The 22,896-nt window shown below is 37.7% G+C and overlaps 1 protein-coding gene across 3 annotated transcripts in view; it reads left to right on the forward strand.

The window, feature by feature from the left end:
* Nucleotides 1-22,896, forward strand: part of slc6a9 (solute carrier family 6 member 9) — a 214,310-nt gene that overhangs the window by 105,633 nt on the left and 85,781 nt on the right. Inside the window, exons 6-7 of one of the 3 annotated variants that reach the window (XM_088085097.1) lie at nucleotides 3,846-3,939; nucleotides 4,650-4,859. The gene's annotated coding sequence lies outside the window, so the exon portion shown is untranslated. Of the gene's footprint in view, nucleotides 1-3,845; nucleotides 3,940-4,044; nucleotides 4,162-4,649; nucleotides 4,860-21,913; nucleotides 22,067-22,896 lie in introns of those variants that run through there. The other 2 variants (XM_088085099.1, XM_088085098.1) reach the window with 2 other exon arrangements.

Below are 22,896 nucleotides of genomic sequence, written 5' to 3' on the forward strand. Positions count from 1 at the left end.
CACAGAAAAAGAAAAGTGATGTCAAATTTCAAAAGTCCGTAGACTTTTGACACAGTACAAGACCTTATCATTTATATAACCAATTTGGCTTTGTTTCTGTTAGTCATTCCCAACAGGAATTGCAATATAAGTTGGGTTCCGAATTTCCCTCTACCGCCTTATATAATTTTCAGTCTGTGATGTCCTACTGTCTGTCCACAGACCTACAACATAAAGGCGGCAGGATGTTAATTTCCATTGTGGTCTAAATTTGTAGTTTTGCAAAATGATGACAGGAAGAAGAGCAGATGACAAATACAACAAACACCCTGTGTAAGGTGTCGACCACTGAACATACATTCAACCCATGTTTGATGATTGAAACTAGACTAAAACTGTAGCACTGACTCACATTGCACTGTTGAAGATTCCTCACTGTTCTGGTGAACTGAAGTGAGTTTTCCAACAAACAGAAGATCGGTGGTTCAATCCGCAGCTCCTCCAGTCCATACTGAACCCCAAATTGCTTCTGATGCCATTGTCGTGTGAGTGTGTGTGAATGCTTCAACTGGGTAGCAGGTGGCACTTTGTATGATAGCCTCTGCCAACAGTGTATTAATGCATGTGCAAATGGATGAGTGTGACGTGTAGTGTAAAAGAGCTGTGAATGGTCAGAAAATGAGAAAGGTGCTGTACTAAATAATAATAATAACCACAATAATAAAAGCTTTATTTGTATAGCACCTTTCATACATAAAATGCAGCTCAAAGTGCTTTACATACAAGATTCAAAACCTAACAATCAATGAGAAACGTGTATGTAAATACATATATAATCTCATACAAACACACAAATACAGCGTGCATATATATATATATACACCTACAAATGCAAAAATAAAATAAGATAAAATAAAATAGATTAAAAATCATTATACAACACATGTATACCATAGCTCTGGCAGTGAGTTGCAGAACAGGTCAGAGGTGAGAAACGAATAAAAGAAATCACATGTAGGAATATAAAAGATATACTGAACAAGAAGAGTAAAATTATAAAAGTTCATTAAAAGCATAAAACACATTTTTAAGAAATTAAAACCATAACGTGATTAAATAAATTAGATGACTAGTTAAAAGCAAGAGTATAGATAGAGTCTTGAGCTGCTCCTCAAAACTATCTACATGCCTATCTATCTATGCCTCCCTTATTTGTATTGGTAGTCTGTTCCAGGCCACAGGTGCGTAAAAACAGAAAGCTGCCTCACCATACTTTTTGTAATTCACTTTTGGTATGCTAAGCAGACGAGCACCTAAAGACCTAAGACCTAAAACATCGGGTTGGAACATATTCAGATAAGCATTCAGAAAGCAAATGCAAGTAAATACAAGTTTCATTTCCAATACTGAGTTTTGGAAAGGAATCTACAAATCCAGTCACAGTATGTTAATCCAAAATTAACTAGCTGTTTGCTATGTTTAGACATATGGATAGCTATTTCAGACTCTTCTGAGTGCTGAAATGTGCTTAAAACGCATAGATCTGTACATTAGTTCAATAATAATGATAATAAAAAAGCGTAACTTAAGCTTATTATGAAAAACAGTATATCTTGTGGACTTCATTTATCTAACGAATAAACATAAACAGCTCTCATGTAAGAACAGCATGTAAAACTAGCGTCTATATCTACAGCTAAAAAAAAGACAGTTCACCCCAAAATCAAAAATACATATTTTTTCAATTGTAGCACTTTTCTTCAGTCTAGATTGTTCTGATGTGAGTTACTGAGTGTTGGAGATATCAGCCATAGATATGTCTGCCTTCTCTCCAATATAATGGAGCTAAATGCACTTGGAGCTCAAATCACTGAAAAATCACAGCAGTAATGACTCTCTCCAGAAATCATAATGCAGTTACTAAGCTTAATCCACAGCCCTTTTTGTGAGCAGTTGCAAATAGGAACTATTTTCTCTTTACCAAACTAAACCCTCCAACCGTGGCACTGCGCAGAAGGAAGCATGCATCTACTGCTGGCTCAATGAGCAATACTGAGCTAGCTAACGTTACAGCTCAGCCAAGGACGACATTAATGTTTACACGTCATGCTGTCACAAGCATAAACCTCTTGTTCATGAGTAGATGAATGCGTCCTTCTGCACGGTGATACGGTTGGCAGGCGGAGTTCAGTAGAAAGAAAATAGTTCCCCAATAAGACTCTTCACAACAAGGTCTGTGGATTATCTTCAGTAAGCGGGTTATGATTTCTGGAAAGAGACATTGCTGTTAACAATGAATCAAATGAGTATGTGTAACTAATGATCCGGATGGACAAGAGCATCAGTCATTTTAGACATGTTTGATAATTTACATAACACAGGACGCACTGTTCTTCACTTCTCTTTCTTATCTGTGAAAACGCCACCTGCTCTGTTTTTCTGACATTCAATTACGTAACTCTCACTCATGGTATATGTTTCTTAGAGATGTCAGTATCTGAGTATGGTGATAACAGTGAGACAAATTAAAGTAAAACTAAGGTGGGGGTGAGGGGATGAGCATGGTTACTAACGAAATGGAAACCCCCCCCCCGGCTTTTGAAATTCACGGAAGTTCTAGCCACAGAGGTTTCAAGCTCTTGGCCTCATTTTGTGCAGGAAATGAATGTAATGCTGTGCAAAAAGTCAGATTTTTACCACCTTAACATCTCAAAATTCCCCATGCATTTGCATCTACATGTTCTTGCCTTTTTGATGCATTCCATAATTTGTTGTTACATTTCCATTGGCTTATTTTGCATTTGAATTATATATTTATTTTTGCCTTTAACTTGTAGCACTACGAGATTATTCCTTTACATAAATAAAAGGAGAAAAAAACTCTACTGGAGGTTAAGGAGACAATGGTGAAAGAAGTATTTAGATCCTTTAAGCAGAAGTAGCAATACATTATAATGTAATAATACTCCTACTTTCACTTCCTATGAGCAAAATGTCCCTGTGTCATAGAAAAAAAATGGTTCCTGTGACTGATACATTATTATATATGACATCATATGATTGCTCATACCAATGCATCAGTGCATAAGCATAATTTTACACGCTGATCACAACAACAAATTTGAAACATGGCAAGGGGGGCTAAAAACATTACTTTTTGTAAAATATGTTTTATAAAATAAATCAATCAAAAAAAACCTAAATATTTCCACCACTGGAAGAAGACAGTGAGTGTGGAAAGGAATTTATCTTTTTTTATATAACACAGTTTGTTTGGAGGCTGTCAAAGTGACAAACAGTGTTTGTATCATAGCCTTACTGGATAGTCTACTCATTTCCAATCTTATTGCTGTAGTAGCCTTAATTTTTTGTATTTCCAGTGTTCATGTGATTAGTTGCCCTGTTATGTGTACAGTGTTTTTCAAAAAATACTTTAAATGACTTTTCTTTTAAGGAAGAGGCAATTATTTTGATAAACATTTAAGTCATTCTCCAAGTTAATTTGAAAAAAAAAAGATTTTGCAGCAGTTATTATTTTTAATTAGATTTATTTACTTATTTTATTTAATGATTTTGTTTTTTTTTTTTAATTTTCTGCATTGGATACTTTCACTTTTAATAATTTAAATACATTTCTGAGATTATTGTAATTCACTTTTCAATGCAGAGCTTACTTGTAACATGATATTTTCAGTGTTTGTACTGTTACTTAAGTAAATGAACTATCTAATTAAAATGTTTCCTTGGATGCAGAATCAGAAAAAAAAAAGAATCAGATTTTTAAAGATAACGTTTTACGCTGTGCAATTTTTTTGACCGCCACCCCAAATGCCTCCCCCCCCTCATCTCCCTCCTCTCACCCCCAGCCAGCCTCTGACCATCACCGCGCCTGCATACGTGTCTCCTCCTCCTCCGCCTCCTCCAGCAGCCCTACAACCTGCTCGGTCCCAAACAAACAAGGTAAAACCTGCATCTGCATGCCACAACAATGCTCCGGACTGCCATCATTCATCCCTTTGGCTGCATCTGTCATCCTTCACACATCCTCTCTTATTATCTTCCATGAGGACGCCCCGAAGCTTCCATGCATCTCTCAGCAGCACAGTGGCTCAGTGTAGCCGGGGCTACCACACCTGTCTGGAGCATCGCGTTGACTCATTACCTCAGCTGTGACAGTGCCCTGTAAGAGCATTACCATTAAAACACACTGTGCATACATGCAGGGTATCGGATTCAGTCACATTTGATTCCTGCAAACAGCCTCCAAACACACACACACACACACACACACACACCATAAAGCTCGGGGGTCTGTGTGAGGAATCGTTGCGGCATGCTCTTGTAACAAAAGACTGAACACAATCCATTCCTCCACTGAACACGTGGCGTTTCAAAGAAACACCGAAATGCGTTGTTTGGAAAAGGAGTGTCACTGCCGGTAAAACCTGTATGAAATAATTAGAGTTCAGTCATCATGTTGGTGCATGTTGCGGTTCAGTGTTCAGGTTATTAACACTTTTATTGAAATGCAGAATTACTCCAGTTTGGTACTTTTCTTTCTATTAAGCGTAATTAATAAATCATTTCTGCGCATCCGCGTCATGTTATTAGGTGCATGCGGTGTGAGCCAAATTGACAAAGCAATCCTCCGCATCCGTTGTCTCCTACAGGTTGTGTGGTCGCCTCTGGGTGCACTCACATGTTGCTGACCCCCCGCCTATTTTGGAGTTGAGAAAGGAGGGGCTTAACATAAGTTGTTGGCCCGGCTGTGACCGAAGAGGAAGGTGATGCAACAGCCAATAAACCAAATATTGGCGGAAAAAAACCCAACATACATACAGCAGAACATCCAAGGCGAAGGACAAGAGCTCACCTGCACGGTAAGACAGCGTCTCCACTGAAGAGCGACAGAATCTGATGTGTTTTAATTCTAATATTCCGCTTAACAGTGCCCTTTAATGTGATTATACCCTAAAAGAGCTACTTTTTTTTCTTTCATTTTGAGGCTTTAAATGTGTTAGAATGATCCAGCTATCGTTAGAAAAAAATCCGTTCAACACGTGTTCATAAAGTGAACACGTGTTGAACGGATTGTTAGAATAAAGGTGATCCCGGGACGAGTGTTTATTATTTTGAGGTGGACCCCCAAAGCCGTTATTTTATCTCAGTGGGGAGAACCACGTGGCACTGGTTGTGGTCTCCCCCCACCCTCTTGTTGTGATCCGATTTAAGAAGGAAGTGTGGGGGGGTTAGGTGAAATATTCTTTTTTAAGCACTTCTTGTCATGGAGAGTAGTTGACTGTCATACGTGAGGTATTATGTATTAATAGCATGGTTTGTCCAAGGACAATTAGCCACAAAGCCTTTTTGAAGTATTACTAAAATATCATAGAGTTATGGGCACTAGATGTATGCACTATATACCTAGTGTAGTCAGTAATAGTGCTATACACTATTACTACACAATTTCACTGATAATTATTATTATTTAAAATTATAACCAGATAGTTACCTTCTTTAGGACTATTATAATGATTTCAATATTTAAAGATGTAAAAAAATAACTGATAAGGACACATAAATCAGTCAACATCATTGTTTCCTAAAATAATCAAATAACATAAATAGAGTTGAATTGACCCCCCCCCCCTTTTTTTTTCTTTTGCTCCAGGTATAGATTCTGATACCTAAACTCAGATTATTATCCTATACTGGGTGTTTTTTTGGGTGTCTTTTTACCTCACTGTATCTATTTAATTTAAGATAAGATAGGATAAAAATAAGATAAGACTTTGTTGATCCCTCACTGGGAAAATTCACTTGTTATAGCAACTTACAGATAGAAAAAATTTTGAATTTTGAATCAAAATAAGCATGGCAAAAAAATGCAGTACACAAAGAATTATAGAAATATAAAGTAATTCACATTCACAGTAAGTAAAAGTAAAAAAAAAACAAAACTACTTTACGGAGCAACAAACCAACAAACCTAACAAAACTAGGAGTTAAGGATCAAGAATAATAATTAAAAAAACCGCAATTAATTACCTCTCTCTATATTTTTTAAATGTAAATGATTATTATGGTGTGTTAAAGGAAATACATTCCCTCATAACCTCATAATGTCATATATATACATGTAGATCTTCGTTAACCATCATTTGGTTCAGGCTTGCACAAACTTTAATGATGTTACTCTGTAAGCTTTGTAAATGTAAATGTTAGTATTTAATATGATCTGACTGATACAGAATCTGCTTATTGGGGCCATTATCTGTGCTGATACTGATCCTATGTATTGGACTAGTGCATCCCTAAATCCAACCATAACCTTCACCGATATTTTGATAATAATTTCTTAAATTTATTGTTTTAGAGAATTTGTGACCAAATAATGTAATTAATTGGACGTGTTATGGTTAAAAATAATCATGGCGGTGTCGACACTGTTTTTTAACAACCTTAAACAATATCCTTAGTATTTCAGTACATCACTGTATTGGTACACATCATCCTACATATAGCTATATCTGTGATAAAATAATATCATCTAATGTATTGGCCCATTCAATTTACCAGTCAGGCTCTAATCAATAACATAAAGTCATATCTCACTGGTAGAGACAGCAGGTACTTAGATCTTCAAATGTAACTAATTCTTAATATGACCAGGACTAATGTGTGTGTGGACATATGTTTTATGTGGACCCTGTTTCATTACTTTTAAAACAACATTAAGCAAAAATTATTACATTTTGTTTTTTAAATTCACTAGTTTCAGCTACTCAAATGTAAATAATTGCATATACCATTCTCATTATTTTATATTGTATATGTTTGGGTTTTGGACTGTTTACCGCCTTTTAACGGTTAATCAAGAATAATTGGCAGACTAATTAATAACGAATAAGATTGTTGTTGTATATGTTTCAGTCGTATTCTTGTGACATAACCACATTGGTTGCTGGACGCGGTGGTTGAAGTAGGGTATGTCAACAGAAGTTGTGCATGCATGAATGGCAGCGACCCCCAGCCCCCGACACACGCACACACCGCCCCCTTCCCACCATATCCTTATCCACACACAGAAGGGCCTTTCTTTCATCCAGCCGCGGACTTTTCTGTTTGCTTTTTCCTATGCTCTATCTGTAGGTAACGCATAGCTTTGCGTCTGTCTAAAGAACAGGAAAGTATGTGTCTCTAGACCTAAACCTTAAAAATTCTTTAAATTGTAAATGAAACCTATTGAAAGAACAAGTCACCATAGATTGCCAGCTTCTGCCATGCCTAGGTCATATTTCAGAAATATTGAGTTTCTCCTCACTTTGTCTTTAAGCCACTCAGATCGACAGCAGAGCTTTTAAGGAAAGGTTTAGCAGCAGCTGTACAAGGAACAGATCCGTCATCAAATCTCCCCAACTGCTCTTCCCACCAGCAAAGCTCAAACTGCCTCAGTATGTGGGTTCAGGTCATCTACTGACAGTAGAAGACATTCAGCCATTAGGTTTTGATGAAAACAAATCTACAGCAGCTACAGCTGTGATGAATGTCTGTTTTTATACCTTTTGAACGATGGCTGAAATGATCAGTCACAGTTTGAATAATCAGACATCACAGGCCGGCAACATCGGCCGCCAGCTTGTTGATTAATTGAAAGGTCCTCTGCAGGGACGGTAAAGATGAAGATGATGTAACACTGGTGAAGTGGTAAAGCACCTTGCCTCCACCTCAGGGTGTTGACATCAGATTCAAATTTGAGGTAGTGAATTTCTGAGAGATATAGTCATCTGTGTTAACTTGCAGCTTCAGGGCTATATATCCTCCATGATGCCAAAACATGTTTGGACTGTTTGGATTGCAGGTTAGACTATTCAAATTTGTTTATGGTTAGGGAAACGAAGTGGTTATTATACATGTATAAAGTTTGTTAAGCTGCATGAATCAATATTTTTATACAAACAGATGTACATTTTTTATTGGAATGAAGATTGCGTTGATGATATTTTAACTTTCTGTCGCTGTTATAATTGAGCATTTATTTTATTTTATGAGTTTTTAAAGGTGACAGGTTTTGTTCTCCATACCTTTATGAGTAAATGTCATTACTCTACATCAAGATGACGTTGGCATGAGGCATATGGAGGACGCTGAATGTTGGTTACCTAACAACGTAACTTAACTGTTTTTAGTATTCTGTGTCAAGTTGATGTTTAAGATTGTTGTCCTGACACTGAATTTTGGTTACCCAACATCACAACCTAAATTAAACCAAATATTAGTGGTGGTGTCCAGCTGTGTTGGTTTTCAGCAGCGGAAGGCAGCTGTTTTCATTAAAAAAAGCTTTGACTGCCTGGCACCAAACTGCAGAGGGATAAAGTTGGCAGCTAGCTGGTGAATATCGAGGAGTATTTAGCAGCTAGATATTTTTATTCGTGTTCATGCAGACCAAAACAGAGCGAGAAGGAGGGTGAATATTGGACTATATTTCACCCCCCCTCTTTTTCTGTCTCTTTCTCTCTAAGTATCATTTTGTCATATAGATTACTTTTACAATGGTGATCTGTTCTGTACACACATCTATTGCACGTCTGTCCGTCCTGGAAGAGGGACGCCTCCTCAGTTGCTCTTCTTGAGGTTTCTACCTTTTTTTCCCATTTAACTTTTTGATTTGTGATATTGGGCTTTCTAAATAAAATTGAATTGTATTTGACTTAAATTTGTCAGGTGAACAGAAACAGGTCTCCAAATGAATGCTCAGGTTGCTCTGTGTCAGCTGGATGGCAACTGGATGGCAGCTGTGTGCAGACACTTTTGACATAATATGTAAATGTTGTGTTTGCACCTCATTTTGCTGCCTCAGTGTATCTAAAGTCAACTAATGCAGGTTTATGGTTTAACAAAAAGACTCGGTTAAGATCATGGAAAGATCAAGGACACTGTTAGAAATGACAGTAGTTGTTGGTCTAAGGCGGATGCAAATTTGGTGGTCAAGGTTAAAATTAGGACATTTAAAATATATTTGACAAAAATGATGTGTTGCAGTATTATTGAATATTAAAAAAATCTTAGAAAGACTATGTTGGCCAGTTTCAAATACCTGTGGTGCAAAGACAAATTTTGGATGCTGAAATGTACAATTTTGTAAAGGTATAGTTAACGTGAAATCTGTTGCATTTGCACCATAGCGTATTTGTAAAATTTCCCGTTAATTCCATTGGAGCTTTACCGTGGCTTGTATCGGACAGTTTTCATAGTAGACTCTGAGATATTTCATTGTTATTTTTGTGAAGCGATAGTCCAGACATGTCCGGACTGGTGGAAATCCAAGATACTGTGTGAGTGCAGGAATATAACCCAGCTAGTTGTAGTGTCAGAGAACTCTGTGCTTAATAGACAGGTGCTTTGATCCCACATCTTCAAAGTGTAACATAGTGATGCTGCTGCTATGTTATGCATGAAAACTCTCTTTTATACCCTGCTGTGAGGAGAGAGGGAGACAGGAAAATTGGTCAGAAAGAACAGGATGGATCTATATGCTACGGCCACTAGGGGGCCCCATAGCATAATTAGACTGAGCTGTTTGGGATTTGCTCAGGAGTTAAGTATCAGCATCAGGATAATTCAGGGATGAAACATCAGGTGGGTTTTATTCAGAAACTTAGTGGAAGTGCTTCCATCAAAACTAGCCTGGTTTCCCTGTCTGTGACTCGGCTCTGCATGTGTGACAGAGTAAGACACGATGGTATCTATAATCTAAATTTTGTCATTAGAAAATAACACCTGTAGAGTGAGTTGTACAGCAGCAATCAGGTACATTTGTTTTCTCTCCTCTTAAATATACAACAAATATTATACAAAGGGATGCTTCATCTTTTTAATATCTTACAATTTTGTCTTTTATTTTTGATACTTATTCCAATTAATATATGACTAGAATAAAAGTTACTCAATTACATGTATTTTAATTAAAGGTAATAAGGCAGATTTTTTTTAAATTGAAGTCTATGGGCAATATGGTTGTTAAAGGGGCTGTTTGGGTTTTTTGAAGCGGGGTTATATGAGGTACTCCTTCATAGTCAGTGTGTTAGTGACAGTAGATGTCGGTCGACACGTTTGGAGAAATAGACAAGAGTAGCAACACAGAATACTTATCTTAGCCAGAAGGGAAGCGAAGGTGAAGCCAAAAAAAATCTATATTAGTTTATGTGCATGTATTGATAAAGTTTCCACTGCTTTACCTTGCTGTCAGACAGTCCTTGAAATGAACTGAAGCTTGTATATGCTCCCTTCAAAGCCGCCAGGCTCCATTGACAAAAATTCCATAACCCGTAATGTTCAGTCAGTCAGTCATTTTCTGTAACCGCATGTCCTCGTAAGGGTCGCGGGGGGGCTGGAGCCAATCCCAGCTGTCATCGGGCGGAAGGCGGGGTACACCCTGGACAGTTCGCCAGACTATCGCAGGGCCGACACATATAGACGAACAACCACACACACTCACAGTCACACCTAAGGGCAATTTAGAGTCACCAATCAACCTGAGCTGCATGTCTTTGGACTGTGGGAGGAAGCCGGAGACCCCAGAGAGAACCCACGCAGACTCAGGGAGAACATGCAAACTCCACACAGAAGGGCCCCCGCCCGGACCGAACCCCATTCCAACCGGGATTCGAACCAGGGACCCCTTGCTGTGAGGCAACAGTGCTAACCACAAAGCCACCGTGCCGCCCTAACCCGTAATGTTATTTCTCAAAAGTTGCTTGTCTACCACTCCCTTCATTAGTCATTTGTTAGTATTATTTGGGGGTTGTGTGAATCCAGACCCACCCTTTAAAAAACCAAGTCACAAAATAACACAAAAAACCTACCAATGGGCGCAGCGTTAGAGCGGGGGGAACTTCCGTTTTCTGAGAGGTAAAATTCTGGTTTTTGTTCCAGTTTCACTTCAGGGCTTTCTGATGGAGGGTTAAGCAGTGAAAAAATCTAAAAAAAAGTGAAAATGATATTGATGTGTTTTTAGATGGGCTTTCTTTTAGGTGATTAAAAATGTTTTCCTGTCCACAGCAGTAAATTGCTCAGCTTCGGTGTTGGTATTCCTGCCTGCTTCTCCAAAATGAGGGTTCTCCAAGCAATGGAGAAAAGTTCAAGTAGCGTACACACCCAAAAGTGATAAAAACTAGGTGCTGGACCAGGCAAAAACTGACGTGACAGAACAAATAAAGTCAGACAAGCAATCCCTCGAACTGGCTTACAACATTAATAGAAACTGGTATTTACCAAAAAGTATTCTTTATGAATGTTTGGTGTTCCTCCTCAGGTCATTCAGAAATTTAGTTCACAATTGTGGTACATAAGTAGGCTAAAACAAAACAATAACAAATAATTTCTTTCTTTATACATGAAGGTAATCAAGATTATATTTGATTCTATATTCAGATCTTTAATCTTAATTGATGTGTGTGTTCTGTGAGATACTGTGTGTGCGTTTACACTTGACAGGTAGACTCAACAGCATAATATTGACAACCACGGACTGCACCGACCTCTTTCATGGAAAACATTTGGTCTTCTCGGAGTAGAAAAAGCACAGGGATAAATATTAAAATTATAAAAAAAAGTTTTGATGATGTGATTTAAAAAAAATGTTTTAAAGCTGTAACATTTTGGGAAAAAACATATTCACTTTTTTTTTCCAAAGATGGACAAAACCTGGAGGCGTGCTGTTTCTGCTGCAGAGTTTGGTATTTTAGTCATGCAAGGCTGCAGGAATAACAGCACTTTGTTAAATGCAAAAGTCTTACTGCAGTAGTTTCAGTCAAGAGGAATCACTGTTTTGGAGAAGTTGAGGAGGCTGCACCTGCTTATTTACTAAATGTGTCATTCAGTTGAACGTTGGGTACTGTTGCCTCTGTGTTTCATTTTATGTTGTGTGTTTTCAGGCTCTCGTGTTGTATTGCTGCGACAGAAAGAATTGTGAATAGTACAAAATATAAGGTTAAACTAATGATTCGAATGTGTCGTTAAACCTACATTAATTGATTTTTTGTCACTTGGGTGAAGCAGAAAATCCTGTAAACACAACGTGGGCAAATTATCACCTCATAAAATTGTTAACAAGCAATTACTTATTTATAGGGCTGCCCCTTAAAAGTCAGACTTGAATAATCAGTCAACCCTCAGCCAACTTTCGCAAAATGAAATATCATTTTAGCTTTTTTTTGACACTTTCAATATGTTTAACAGGAACCTTAGAGAAACCAGTCTGCCAGTCTGTGAAACTGGACGTTAGGTCATGTTAATTGTTAGCTTTGCAGCCAAAGTGGCAGCTGAGAGTCATAAACAGGATGCTTGTAGATCATATCTGATATCTTCAGCTTGGATTTTCACACCACTAACCAGCCGTTCTTTTCCACTTATTACTATAACGAAAACAACTACATAGTCACTAAATGTAATGCCACTTTTGAAGATAATGACCATTTTCAACAGTTATTGTGAAGTAATACTAAGTTGTCCAACAATGTCTGTATTACATCACCAGATGTAAGCTGGTCTGACTCTCCAACTACAGATGAGCTTTGAAGTTCTCTGAAGTTGAGTTGGAAGTAAAATTACATAAAGTTACACACTGATATATTCAAGATTTTATTAAAGTTGTCATTTCTTTAATTTAATCAATAAGGATTTAGTTACATTATATGTAATAATAATATGTGGAGCATCAAATCTTGTATTGCTTTGTTTTATTGTAGCCTTCAGTGGTTGTTTTCTGTTTTGTTTATTTTTCCCTCTTGAATTGAGCAGAAAAAGCAAGAATGGGTCCCATGTGACACTACTCTGGTTTAAACACTGCTGCTGCAATAGAGAATACTCGATAAACTATAGTATTTGAAGCTTGTACGCATAAAATATCTCTGATAGTAGGCATGCTTTGTTTGCAATGCTTCTTAGTGTAGGGAAAACAACTGGAATTTGTTGGATGGTTTTGGGATATGCTAACTCATTTGTTTCCCTTTTGAGTTGTGATGAGATGTAACCTGAAGGCGTAGATGTAATAAGAACGTTTTGAATGCAAGACCTTTACTAACAGCACTGTGTTGCATGCAAATTTGTTATTCATATCGGAGCATTGTTTCACTCAAGAGGAATTTCTATTTTAAAGGACTCAGGAAGGCTGCACACCTTATTAACTAAATATATCGTTTAGTCGCAGGTTGGGTTCTGCTGTCTTTGTGTGGTATTTTACATTATGTGTTTTCTAGGATCTTGTTCCTGCTGTGAAAAGCATTGTAAATAGTGCAGTTAAAATATATGGTTGAACTAATGATGTGTTTTTTTAAGGGAGAATAATTATATGCACATCGTGTAGGTGCGATGCTGATGGAGACGATGTTTTAATCCCTCTTGGATCTGGGTCATGTCAAAATGTTTGAAAAGTTGAAACCACATCTATGTTTATATATTATGCACACCAATCGGCTGACAAGCTCTGTTATGGCAGGTTTGGTTAATCATCTAAGCCACTCAGTGTAGTTAACCAATTGACAATAAACAATTCAATAAGATACATAGAAAAAAGTACTTAGGGAAAAAATGTTAAGGCCATACTACAAACTATCAAACATATATCTTAATAGATAAATAAATAAAACATAGTTGACATGACTTAATTAGCGACTTTGTAAATGTTCAAAGATGCTTTACATGAAATGCAAAAAACATACAAAAAACAAATATATGTCTATATATATATATAAACATATAAATAAATATAATTCCATATATCAGCCATATATCAGCCTACATCATTTGCATTAAAATATTTAATGTATAAAGTTAGAGGCAAAATAATCTGAAATACGTACACAGAAACCCCCATATCATCACGTTCAGCTCTCAATCTTTCAGTCCTTTCCGAAGTTTTAAACCAGGCAGGGGTCGCACCAAGGTTCCAGCAGAAAGTTGAAGGTCCGTAATCCAAAATCAGTGGTCGATTAATCCAGAAACAAGTCAAAAAGCTGAGAATCAAATACACAGAGATCACAGCATTCTTCTGGCACGGATTCAGTGAAATGTTATACAGCAGTATCAGCTGTTTTTCCTTAATTCTTTCATTTCTCATCAGCGTAATGCACTCGCACTCTGTTTATTCTGATGCTCCTATAATTCTAAAAAATTCTTATCCTGATAGATCACAAGTTTAAGAACTCTGAATGAAAGAATAAATATTACTTCATAATAGAGCTTATCAGCACCAGGTTACGCAGGCAGGCAAACTGACCAGCTCTTGACCCCAGGGCTCAGAACTCTAACCAAGATGAACCTCTCAAGAGGTTTTGCAAAGACAGACACACAGATTTCCTCTGCGATAAACAAACACAACGTGAGAATCTGTTCCCCTTTACTATTCAGACATGTAATTAAGGTCACCCTTATTGGTGTGATGTCTCAATAAGGTAAGATAAGATAAGATAAGATAAGATAAGATAAGATGATCCTTTATTGATCCCCACAGGGGAAATTCAAGTTTTGCAGCAGTAAAAGGGTAAAGGTCAAACAGCAAAACATATAATAGATAATATAATAATAAAAAATAATACAATTTTCCCCAGAGAAATTCTAAATTTTCCTTGTTCAACTGGAGACGAAGCAACATTGAGGTAGATGGTATGTATTTGTGATGGTGTGCTTGATATTGTTATTTTCGGCGTTGCCAAGCCGAGGTCTACATTTCAATAAAGAGAGGTCTACCGCTGCCTGGGTATTTGCGTGCGTGTGTATTATTGTGGCGTGGCAGAGTCTTTTCATTGAATTTCATCAGACTATGCCTTTGAAAAGGTTTTCTCCGCTCTATTTACATTATCACTGCACTATTTAGCACAGTGATTTTAACTCAGTTGTCTCGACAGTCCACGTTGCTGGTGGTTTTTCTTCTCCCGGTGGATGTAATGTTGTAGATTATGTGTTTTTGCAGGACTCTTCTCCCTTCCCAATGTCATTTGAATATCCACTATCTCACTATTGTGCACTTCATTTTAAAATCCCATATCTTCTCATTCCCAATGCCGTTGCGTTATTGTGAGAATTCCCATTTCTTTCAGTCGTCCAGAGTGGTGCATAGCTTGCAGGCTCTATTTATTGGGCACCGAACAAAGGTCCATAAAGCATAGTTAGCGCCGCTTTGAGTGCCGTCGCTATTTCTAAGTCATATTTACCTCTCTGTGCACAGTGTAAGAAAGAGGCTGTCTATCATGACAAAACAGAGATTGTGGAGTCCCAATCGTACCACTGCATATTGACATTAGTGATAATAGCTGCTTTGCAAGCCCAATAATGTGATGCATTGTAAATCGCAAAAACAGATGCTATTTTGTCTTGAACTCACTGTGTTGTACACAGGGACCCTACGCTGCTACCGTTCAGATGCAGAGTGAAAATCGAGGACAGCGTGTAGGATTGTGTGAGTACAGGAGGCTGGTGTTGCATCTGTATGTTAGTTAAGAGAAAGTAATTAATGAGTCTCTCTTGTGTGCCTTCACCTCATTTTTTGCCTCAAAAATGCTTTGGCAAAATTAAGAAACAACTAAACTAATTATCTTTTAGCTGGGTGGCCTCTGACTTGCAAAAGATCATCCTGTCCCCAGAAAATGGGGCCCTGACAAAGAAATGCTCATGGTGGTTAATGTGTAACCATGTGGCATCCTCCCACTTGTTTTGACCAACAGCAGGTTAATACTTCCATAGTTCTATTGCGTAGTCAGGGTCAGAGGGGCTGACCCTAAAATACCGAAACCAAACTTTGGTGACCGGGGTAACCTAATTAGGTGTTTTTTTAGGTTAGCATTGTTTCAGCAGAATGTGAAAAATACCTTGAGTGGGGTCCCTTTTACACCCTTTACAATATAAGACACTAGTGTCTTCACCTCTATTTAAGTTGTCTTTCACTTACTGAACTCCTAGTTTGCTACCATACTCACAATGACAATATTACAGTGCAGAATGTAGCATAATGTTCACTGTTTTCCTCATAGTCTAGTGCGTCAGTGTGCTTACATTTGCAAATCAACTTATGGGGATATCATCAGTTTTGCAGGTGTTTTGTTGACCAAAGTTTTGGGCAAATTGATATATTGACCTGATTATGGCGCTAGATGAAGTCAGGGCATCACCAGAGATTTTACAATTCATCCTGAGTGAATGATGAATGTGTCAAGAAAGTGTTAAGGTGATCCAACAAACAGTTGTTGAGATTTTACTCAAAACTACTATGTCTGCCTGCTGGTGGCGCTGGAGGAACAGTCAAGAGATTGTCAAAGTTATTAGAATTCATTTTCAGAGAGCTACGGATTTCTGTACCAAATTCAATGGCAATCCATTCAATATTTTGTTTTGTTGTTTTTTTTAATCAATCACTTTTTATTGTAACATAAACAGATAAACAATATCGAGCAGGCGGGTTTCTATTAACCCCCATATTGCACAAATTAAAATTGCTAAATCTAAATATGTGTCAATTTAGAAAAACGTTTTTATGCTTGCATGAGGTGGTATTTCAGGCAATGTGAAAAAGGCATATTTTGCAAAACTGCAGTGAAAACACTTTTCACATTTATAGGTCACATGATGATATGGTTGTGTGCTTGTCAGTAGGAACTGGCTCCCCCGGGCATGTTGCAGCAGGCGCTACAAGAGGTTTTATGCATCGCATACCTCTTCAAAAGTTGAGCGGATCATCTAGAAGTTTTGGATCCACAATTCCTCTGTGAAATCGTGGACTATCACCTCCCAGAAATCCCTCATAAGTGGCCGCTCCCCCGCATGAGGGGCTTGTCTTTCCATTATCACTTGCATAACACGCCTACGTGGCCTTGGATTGGAAATAATGACGGCTAGTGCGGTGGCTGCAATAGAAATAAATCTGCTGATGTTTTGAACATCCATCACCATGCTTCTTGGAATGTTATTGAGAGAAGAGAAGTCGCATAACGCCACTCAATGGAAACAGCCATCTCGCAATAATTGTGTTTTATTGACATTTCAAAAATATCGCTTAAGTTTCATGCAAATCTGTAATGGAAACTCACCTACTGTTTATTACACTTGAGTATTTAACCTATTTATCTCCCTCTCCCCACACCTCTTTCCCTTTCACCAGCCAACATGAGAGCGATACCCACACAGGTCCTTTTATTTAGATATTGGATTTGTCCGCATTAAAATTGCATTTTGTCTCTTGCTGATGATAGTTCTAAGTAAGCTCGGATGCCAGGGAATACTAGAGTTATGAAAGGTTTCCAGTTCTGAACAGCAGTCTTCTTAGCTGTAGTCAGGCCTGACAGCCAGACTTTGCATGCTGTGTCGTAAAGGAAAGGTGGGAATCAGTCATTTGGCAATTGCATCCCCATTAATTCTGCAGTGGTAATTATAACCTTATTATAACCTATAACCCCCAAAGCCCCTGGACATTCCCATACAACATGTATAAAGGAGCCAGTGGTTCATTGGGGGACAGAATAAGCAATGAGGGACAGGTAACAGTCCTGTTGATGTCTTTTATGTCAACGTTAGTTATATTCTTTGAAAAAAAAAATCAAATACATGCATTGGTGATTTGGGTTTCTTGAGTCCATTCAGTAGTTTTGGGGATTTTCCAATTCAGATAACAGTCGTTGTCGTCAATGTGGTCAGGCGCTAGCGTGGCAAAAAAAAAAAAAAATTCTATGAGTACATTTTCATTATCCACCATCATAAAACCATTAATTTATCCATTCATTTACTTATGTTTTCACTGATTAAGAGACTTGACCTCATTCATAGTGTCTTAATTGCCTTCATTACATTCTACTCACATATCTCTCAAAAAACAAAAAAATGTAATTGCCCTTGAAAAGCAGCCTCATAAAAATCTAATTAGACTGTGATTAGGTTAGCAGTTTGCTGAGATACAGTCTGTCTTTTGGTGTATCAAATATCACATGATTTTACCCAGAGACTTACACATGCACCACGAGACATTGGTGTTTTCTTCACCTTAAACTGCTTTAGTTTGGTTTTTTTTTCCCACCCCGAGCACCTTGCATGACCTGAGAGAGGAAGGAGAGGTTCTGTTTGAATGAGGTGGCACAAGGCTGGATTACTAACTGAGCATTCTCCAGTCTTACTGTGGGTTGTGGTAATTCAATTGAAAATGTATAAGGGAACATACAGCGCTAAAGCACCACAGCAATACACGATAAGGTCCTTTAAGGTCCAATGAGTAGGATTTAGGAGAATGTTTTGGCAGAAATGGAATATGATAAGTTCTCTTTTGTGTTTAATCACCTGAAAATAAGAATTGTTGTGTTTTCCGAACCTTTTGTCAACATAAGAGATTGCCATCTTGCACTGCCATGTTTCTCAAATAGCCTAGAACAGACGAACCAAACAGTGGTATTAAATCAGGCCATTTGCATTTCTTAGTTTGGGTGTTTTTGCATATTTACAATTTTTTTTGTCTCATTTTCGTGTCAGCCACTTAAGTTAGCAGCCCCTCCATGACAAGAGCATCAGAGAATTCTGCTTTGGTCAGTGTTTTTACAGAATTATATCATTGGGTCTGATTGTTTTGGAGATGACGAGACCTTTATGGATTACTCTGCTCCCGACAAAAACCTCCTGAATGTCTGGGTCTTAATTTATCAGAGAAAAAGTCGAGCGCTCAGTGCACAGCGCACAGCGCAGGAGAAAGACTGATAGGTAACATAAAACTGCTTCATTTAGTGTTTTTACTGGTTTTAATCACCTGACCTGTTTACTTTGGAGAGGAATAGACCTCTGTGGATAATTCAGCTCCCGGCAAAAACCTCCTAAACAATGAACACTGAAGGAATTCTTACTGGGAGAAGTTTAAGATGGTTGAGATATGCAGTTCTCATCACTAGACACCACAAAACTCCCCCTAAATCCTAGTTCACACAGGGAGTGTTGCAGCAACAGACCAAAAGTTATTTTCAATGGAAGTCTGAGACATGAAACCACAAACTGACACAGCTCTAGGGATGGGTGTGATGCACTACAAATAAAAGGTGAGTTGGCATCAATTTTTGTCAGAGAGGCATCAGCCCATCATTTGTTTTTGTTTCTAGCTGTGGTACTCAGTGTTTCCTCTACACTCATTTAGGAGTGGCGGCCCGCCACTCCTAAATGAGTGTACAGGAGAAAAGGTACAGGAGAAAAGGTAGACTTTTTAGCTTAAGAAAACTTATAATAGATTTTATAAGTTAAATAAACATTCGCAAAATATTGATGGCCAGCTAAGGTTATGTAGCTTAAGTTAATTGGGCCCGGTGCCACCTCAACTCAGTGTCGCTAACGTGAGTAAACTAATTGATAGCATTAAGCGATATACACGCCATGATGTAACTGCTGACTGCATTTTCAGATGAGCTTGTTCAAATATTTTTCAAAGAAGAGAAAGACACCTGATGAGGATGGCGCTAGTCAGGTATCATTAGCCTTTTTACTGACTCAAATTATGATGGTTAGGTAAAAAATTATGTTCACACTTGTAATCAAATGTGACGTGAGTGTAAATTATCTAACGTTAATGTTTTATGTAATCGTATAAGACAAGTAACAGACAGGGAGGAGCAGTGGAACAAAGTGAAGGAGAGCAGAGTACAGGAGGGGGAGTGCCGAGTGAAGGAGCAGGAGAGCAAAGTGATGGTGCAGGAGAGAGAGATGAGAGTAGAGGAGAAAAACATAAAGGGAAACACAGGCTATCAGGCTGGGACCCTAAATGGGTTGAAAAAAATAAATTAAAAAAAATAAAAAATTATTGTTTCTATTTGTAGGTGAAGACTGACTTGAGAAACAGGCTGCAGGGCGATCACCCTGCAGCATGTATGCTGCTGAGCATCAACGGGCCACCTCTTGGGGAATTTCCGTACAACAGAGCCTTAGAGCTGTTCTACAAAAAACCAAGAAAAATCCATTGTTCTGAGCCTGGGTGCAAACTTTGCCACTGATTACAGCCCCATCAAGAAATTATTATTTATTGTTTTTATTATTTTATTGTTGAATTTTGTTATTATTTTTATTTTTACATTCAGCCTTTAAAAAGCGTCATTTGTTTACGCCGCCACGGCTCCCCGGAGAGCCTGCCCCCGCTGCTGAAAAAAATCCTAGAGGAAACACTGGTACTGCCTTATTTAGCTTCATTAGTCGACACTATGCTAGCTTACTGTGTATTGCAGTGCACAGGGGGATGCAATGGGGCTCTGACATTGATCAGTGTGCATATATATATATATATATATATATATACTCTCATCTCTCATATATATATATATATATATATATATATATATATATATATACTTTTTTTTAACCAAATTACAAACCTTAGATGTTCAGTTGAGGTGCTTTGTGGTGAGCAGCAGACACACAAAAAACCTGTGACAAAGTAACCACGTTTACGAGCACTTGAACACTTAAACTCTGCGATGATGTAGTTGGTGATGCTGTTGCGTTTGTATGTTGCATATTTCCACGACAATATCATCTGTAATCAAATCACCACATGTAAGGAGGTGAGGTTCCAAGGGGCCCGGTAGCTTATTTTTACCCCAAACATCTCTCCCAGGTTACTCTGGCTCCAGGTAGCATAAGATAAAATGTTGGAATTCTGTTAAAAAAATGAAGGCTTTGAAAGCACAGTCTATTCTGAACCCAGCTCCTGTCATCCTCGCTTGATTGGTGTTGGGTCAGGACTGGTATGCGTGTGCCATCTGCAGCACCATTACGCATGCCTGAATCATCCACAACCAAAACCTGTTTCCAAGCTGCTACACCTCCTGTGCTCCTCGTGTTAAGCACACTGCTGTGTGAGCAGTGTCTCTCTTCGTTTGCATTTTCGCCATTTGCCAAGTTCATTAATGACTTAGTTGCAAACAGGGCTGCAACAGTTTTATCATTCAGTCTATGGAAAAAACTGAAAAATCAGTCTAAGTTCAAAACCTACAGATGTTAAATTTTAAATCAAATAAAATAGAAAAAGTCTGCCTGACATTTCAGTAGTCATTTCAGTTTTTGGATGACACAATATCTAAAAGTATTAACCCTTTGAAACCTGAGCAAATTAGCCTCATTTCTTTCGAAAACATGGGAAGAAGGCAACGAGCAATTTAAGAAGAAATGACCCAAAAAGCAGCAAAAAATTGGTAAAAAGTACAAGAAAATGACCTTAAAGTTGGCAAATAAAGGTAAAGTGAAAACAAACAAACAATGATCAACTGACCTGAAAAAAGTGCTTTCAGATATTCTAATAATTCTGTAAAATGATTTTAATTCATTAAGTATGCCAATTAGAAATAAGAAGAAATGTCCTAAAAAGTTGTAGAAAGTACAAGAAAATTGCATGAAAACTGAAAAAAAAGAAGGAAAAAAATTTAATATAACATAAATATGTACTTTATACACTTTTTTTTAAAGCTTTTTTTTTCCCAAATAATTTTCCAACAATTTCTTGCAGTTGGTGGAACATTTATTGCCAAGTTGCTCATTGCCCTTTTCTGCCCATGTTTAGCATTTGAAGGTTTAAATAGTTCTAAAAGTGTCTAAACCCAGCACAAGAAAAGTGATGTTGACCCCAGATTCAGTACTCTCAACATCTCAATAAATTTTTAAAAGTAGAATAAAGCAATCACAAGACCCCAAAAGTCAAGATCACTTTATTATTTATTTCCTTCATTCATTAATAGGACCTGTAGTGTCAGTTATACATCTGTGGCTGCAGGCTAATTGTTTGCGCGGGAACATCCCTGATAAGAGCCAACAGACACGTCAGGTCTGAGTAAGTGTCATGTAACCTCTCGCTGCCACTCCTCCTGGGATGGCCCAATAGGCTTGGCTCAAACTCCTGCCTTGTGTACATACATTAGTAGAGTCAACCAGTGGGATGGAGTCAGAGCGCTGTGACCTGATCCCAGACTTCAATCTTCACACCAGTTAGTTTCTCATTGCTGAGCTGGTGCCCTTTTTTCTGATGTAGAAATTGGTGTTTTCCTTTTTGTATGTTTTTTTTTCTTCTTCAAACATCTTAACGTGGATGGTAAGGTTCATTTTTTTTTCTTTTAACCTAGTTCCATTTCTTCGTCATCTTTTCATCAGTGTGCAGCGTGCTGTGTATGATGGATGTCCCGGGGCTATTTTGAGTCCCTGTAGGCTCCTATACAGTAAAAGAGTGTGTCCATGTGTGTGTTTGTATGTTTGGTCGCGCTGAATGGTAGCTATATTTGGCCACTTTTTTTTCCCCCTCTGCTTTTGCTGGGATGCTTTTAGTTCACTGTCTAGGCTTTTTATTCACTGAGTCAGGGTTAGAGTCAGATGGAAGGAGACATGCTGCAGAGTTACACTATTTGACACACACTGCAGCCTCCACATGACGGCCCAACTTAACTAAGAACAGCGGGATAGCAGCGGCAAAGAAGTTATGCAATCACATTAATACAAAAGTTTTTATAAATCTGAAACAATGAATTAATGAATTTACCTAATTTTATTTATCAGCAGCAATTATTTTGATAATTTATTGAATGTTTAAGTGTTTTTTTTTTTTTTTCGCAAAAACAACTACAATTCTTTGTTTCCAGTTTCTTCAATGTGAGATTTTACTGCTTTTCTCTGTTATGTATCACTGTACATCGAATGTGTTTGGTATTTGGACTGCTGATTGAACACTGAGAAAATTGTGATATGTATTTTTCATCATTTTCTGAAAAGTGTTTAAAATAATTGATTAATCAAGAGTACAACTGGGTGATTTGGAGAAAATCAGTTATTGCAATATATTTGACAAAATATATCCATATCGGTATGGCAGTCATATCACTGTGCACTGTGAGTTAACTTTTAAGTTTAAACAAATATTTGCTTTTACAG

The sequence above is a fragment of the Plectropomus leopardus genome, chromosome 12 (assembly GCF_026936395.1).
Source record: "Plectropomus leopardus strain MGB_pleo_1.0 chromosome 12, ASM2693639v1, whole genome shotgun sequence".
Lineage (NCBI taxonomy): Eukaryota > Metazoa > Chordata > Actinopteri > Perciformes > Serranidae > Plectropomus > Plectropomus leopardus.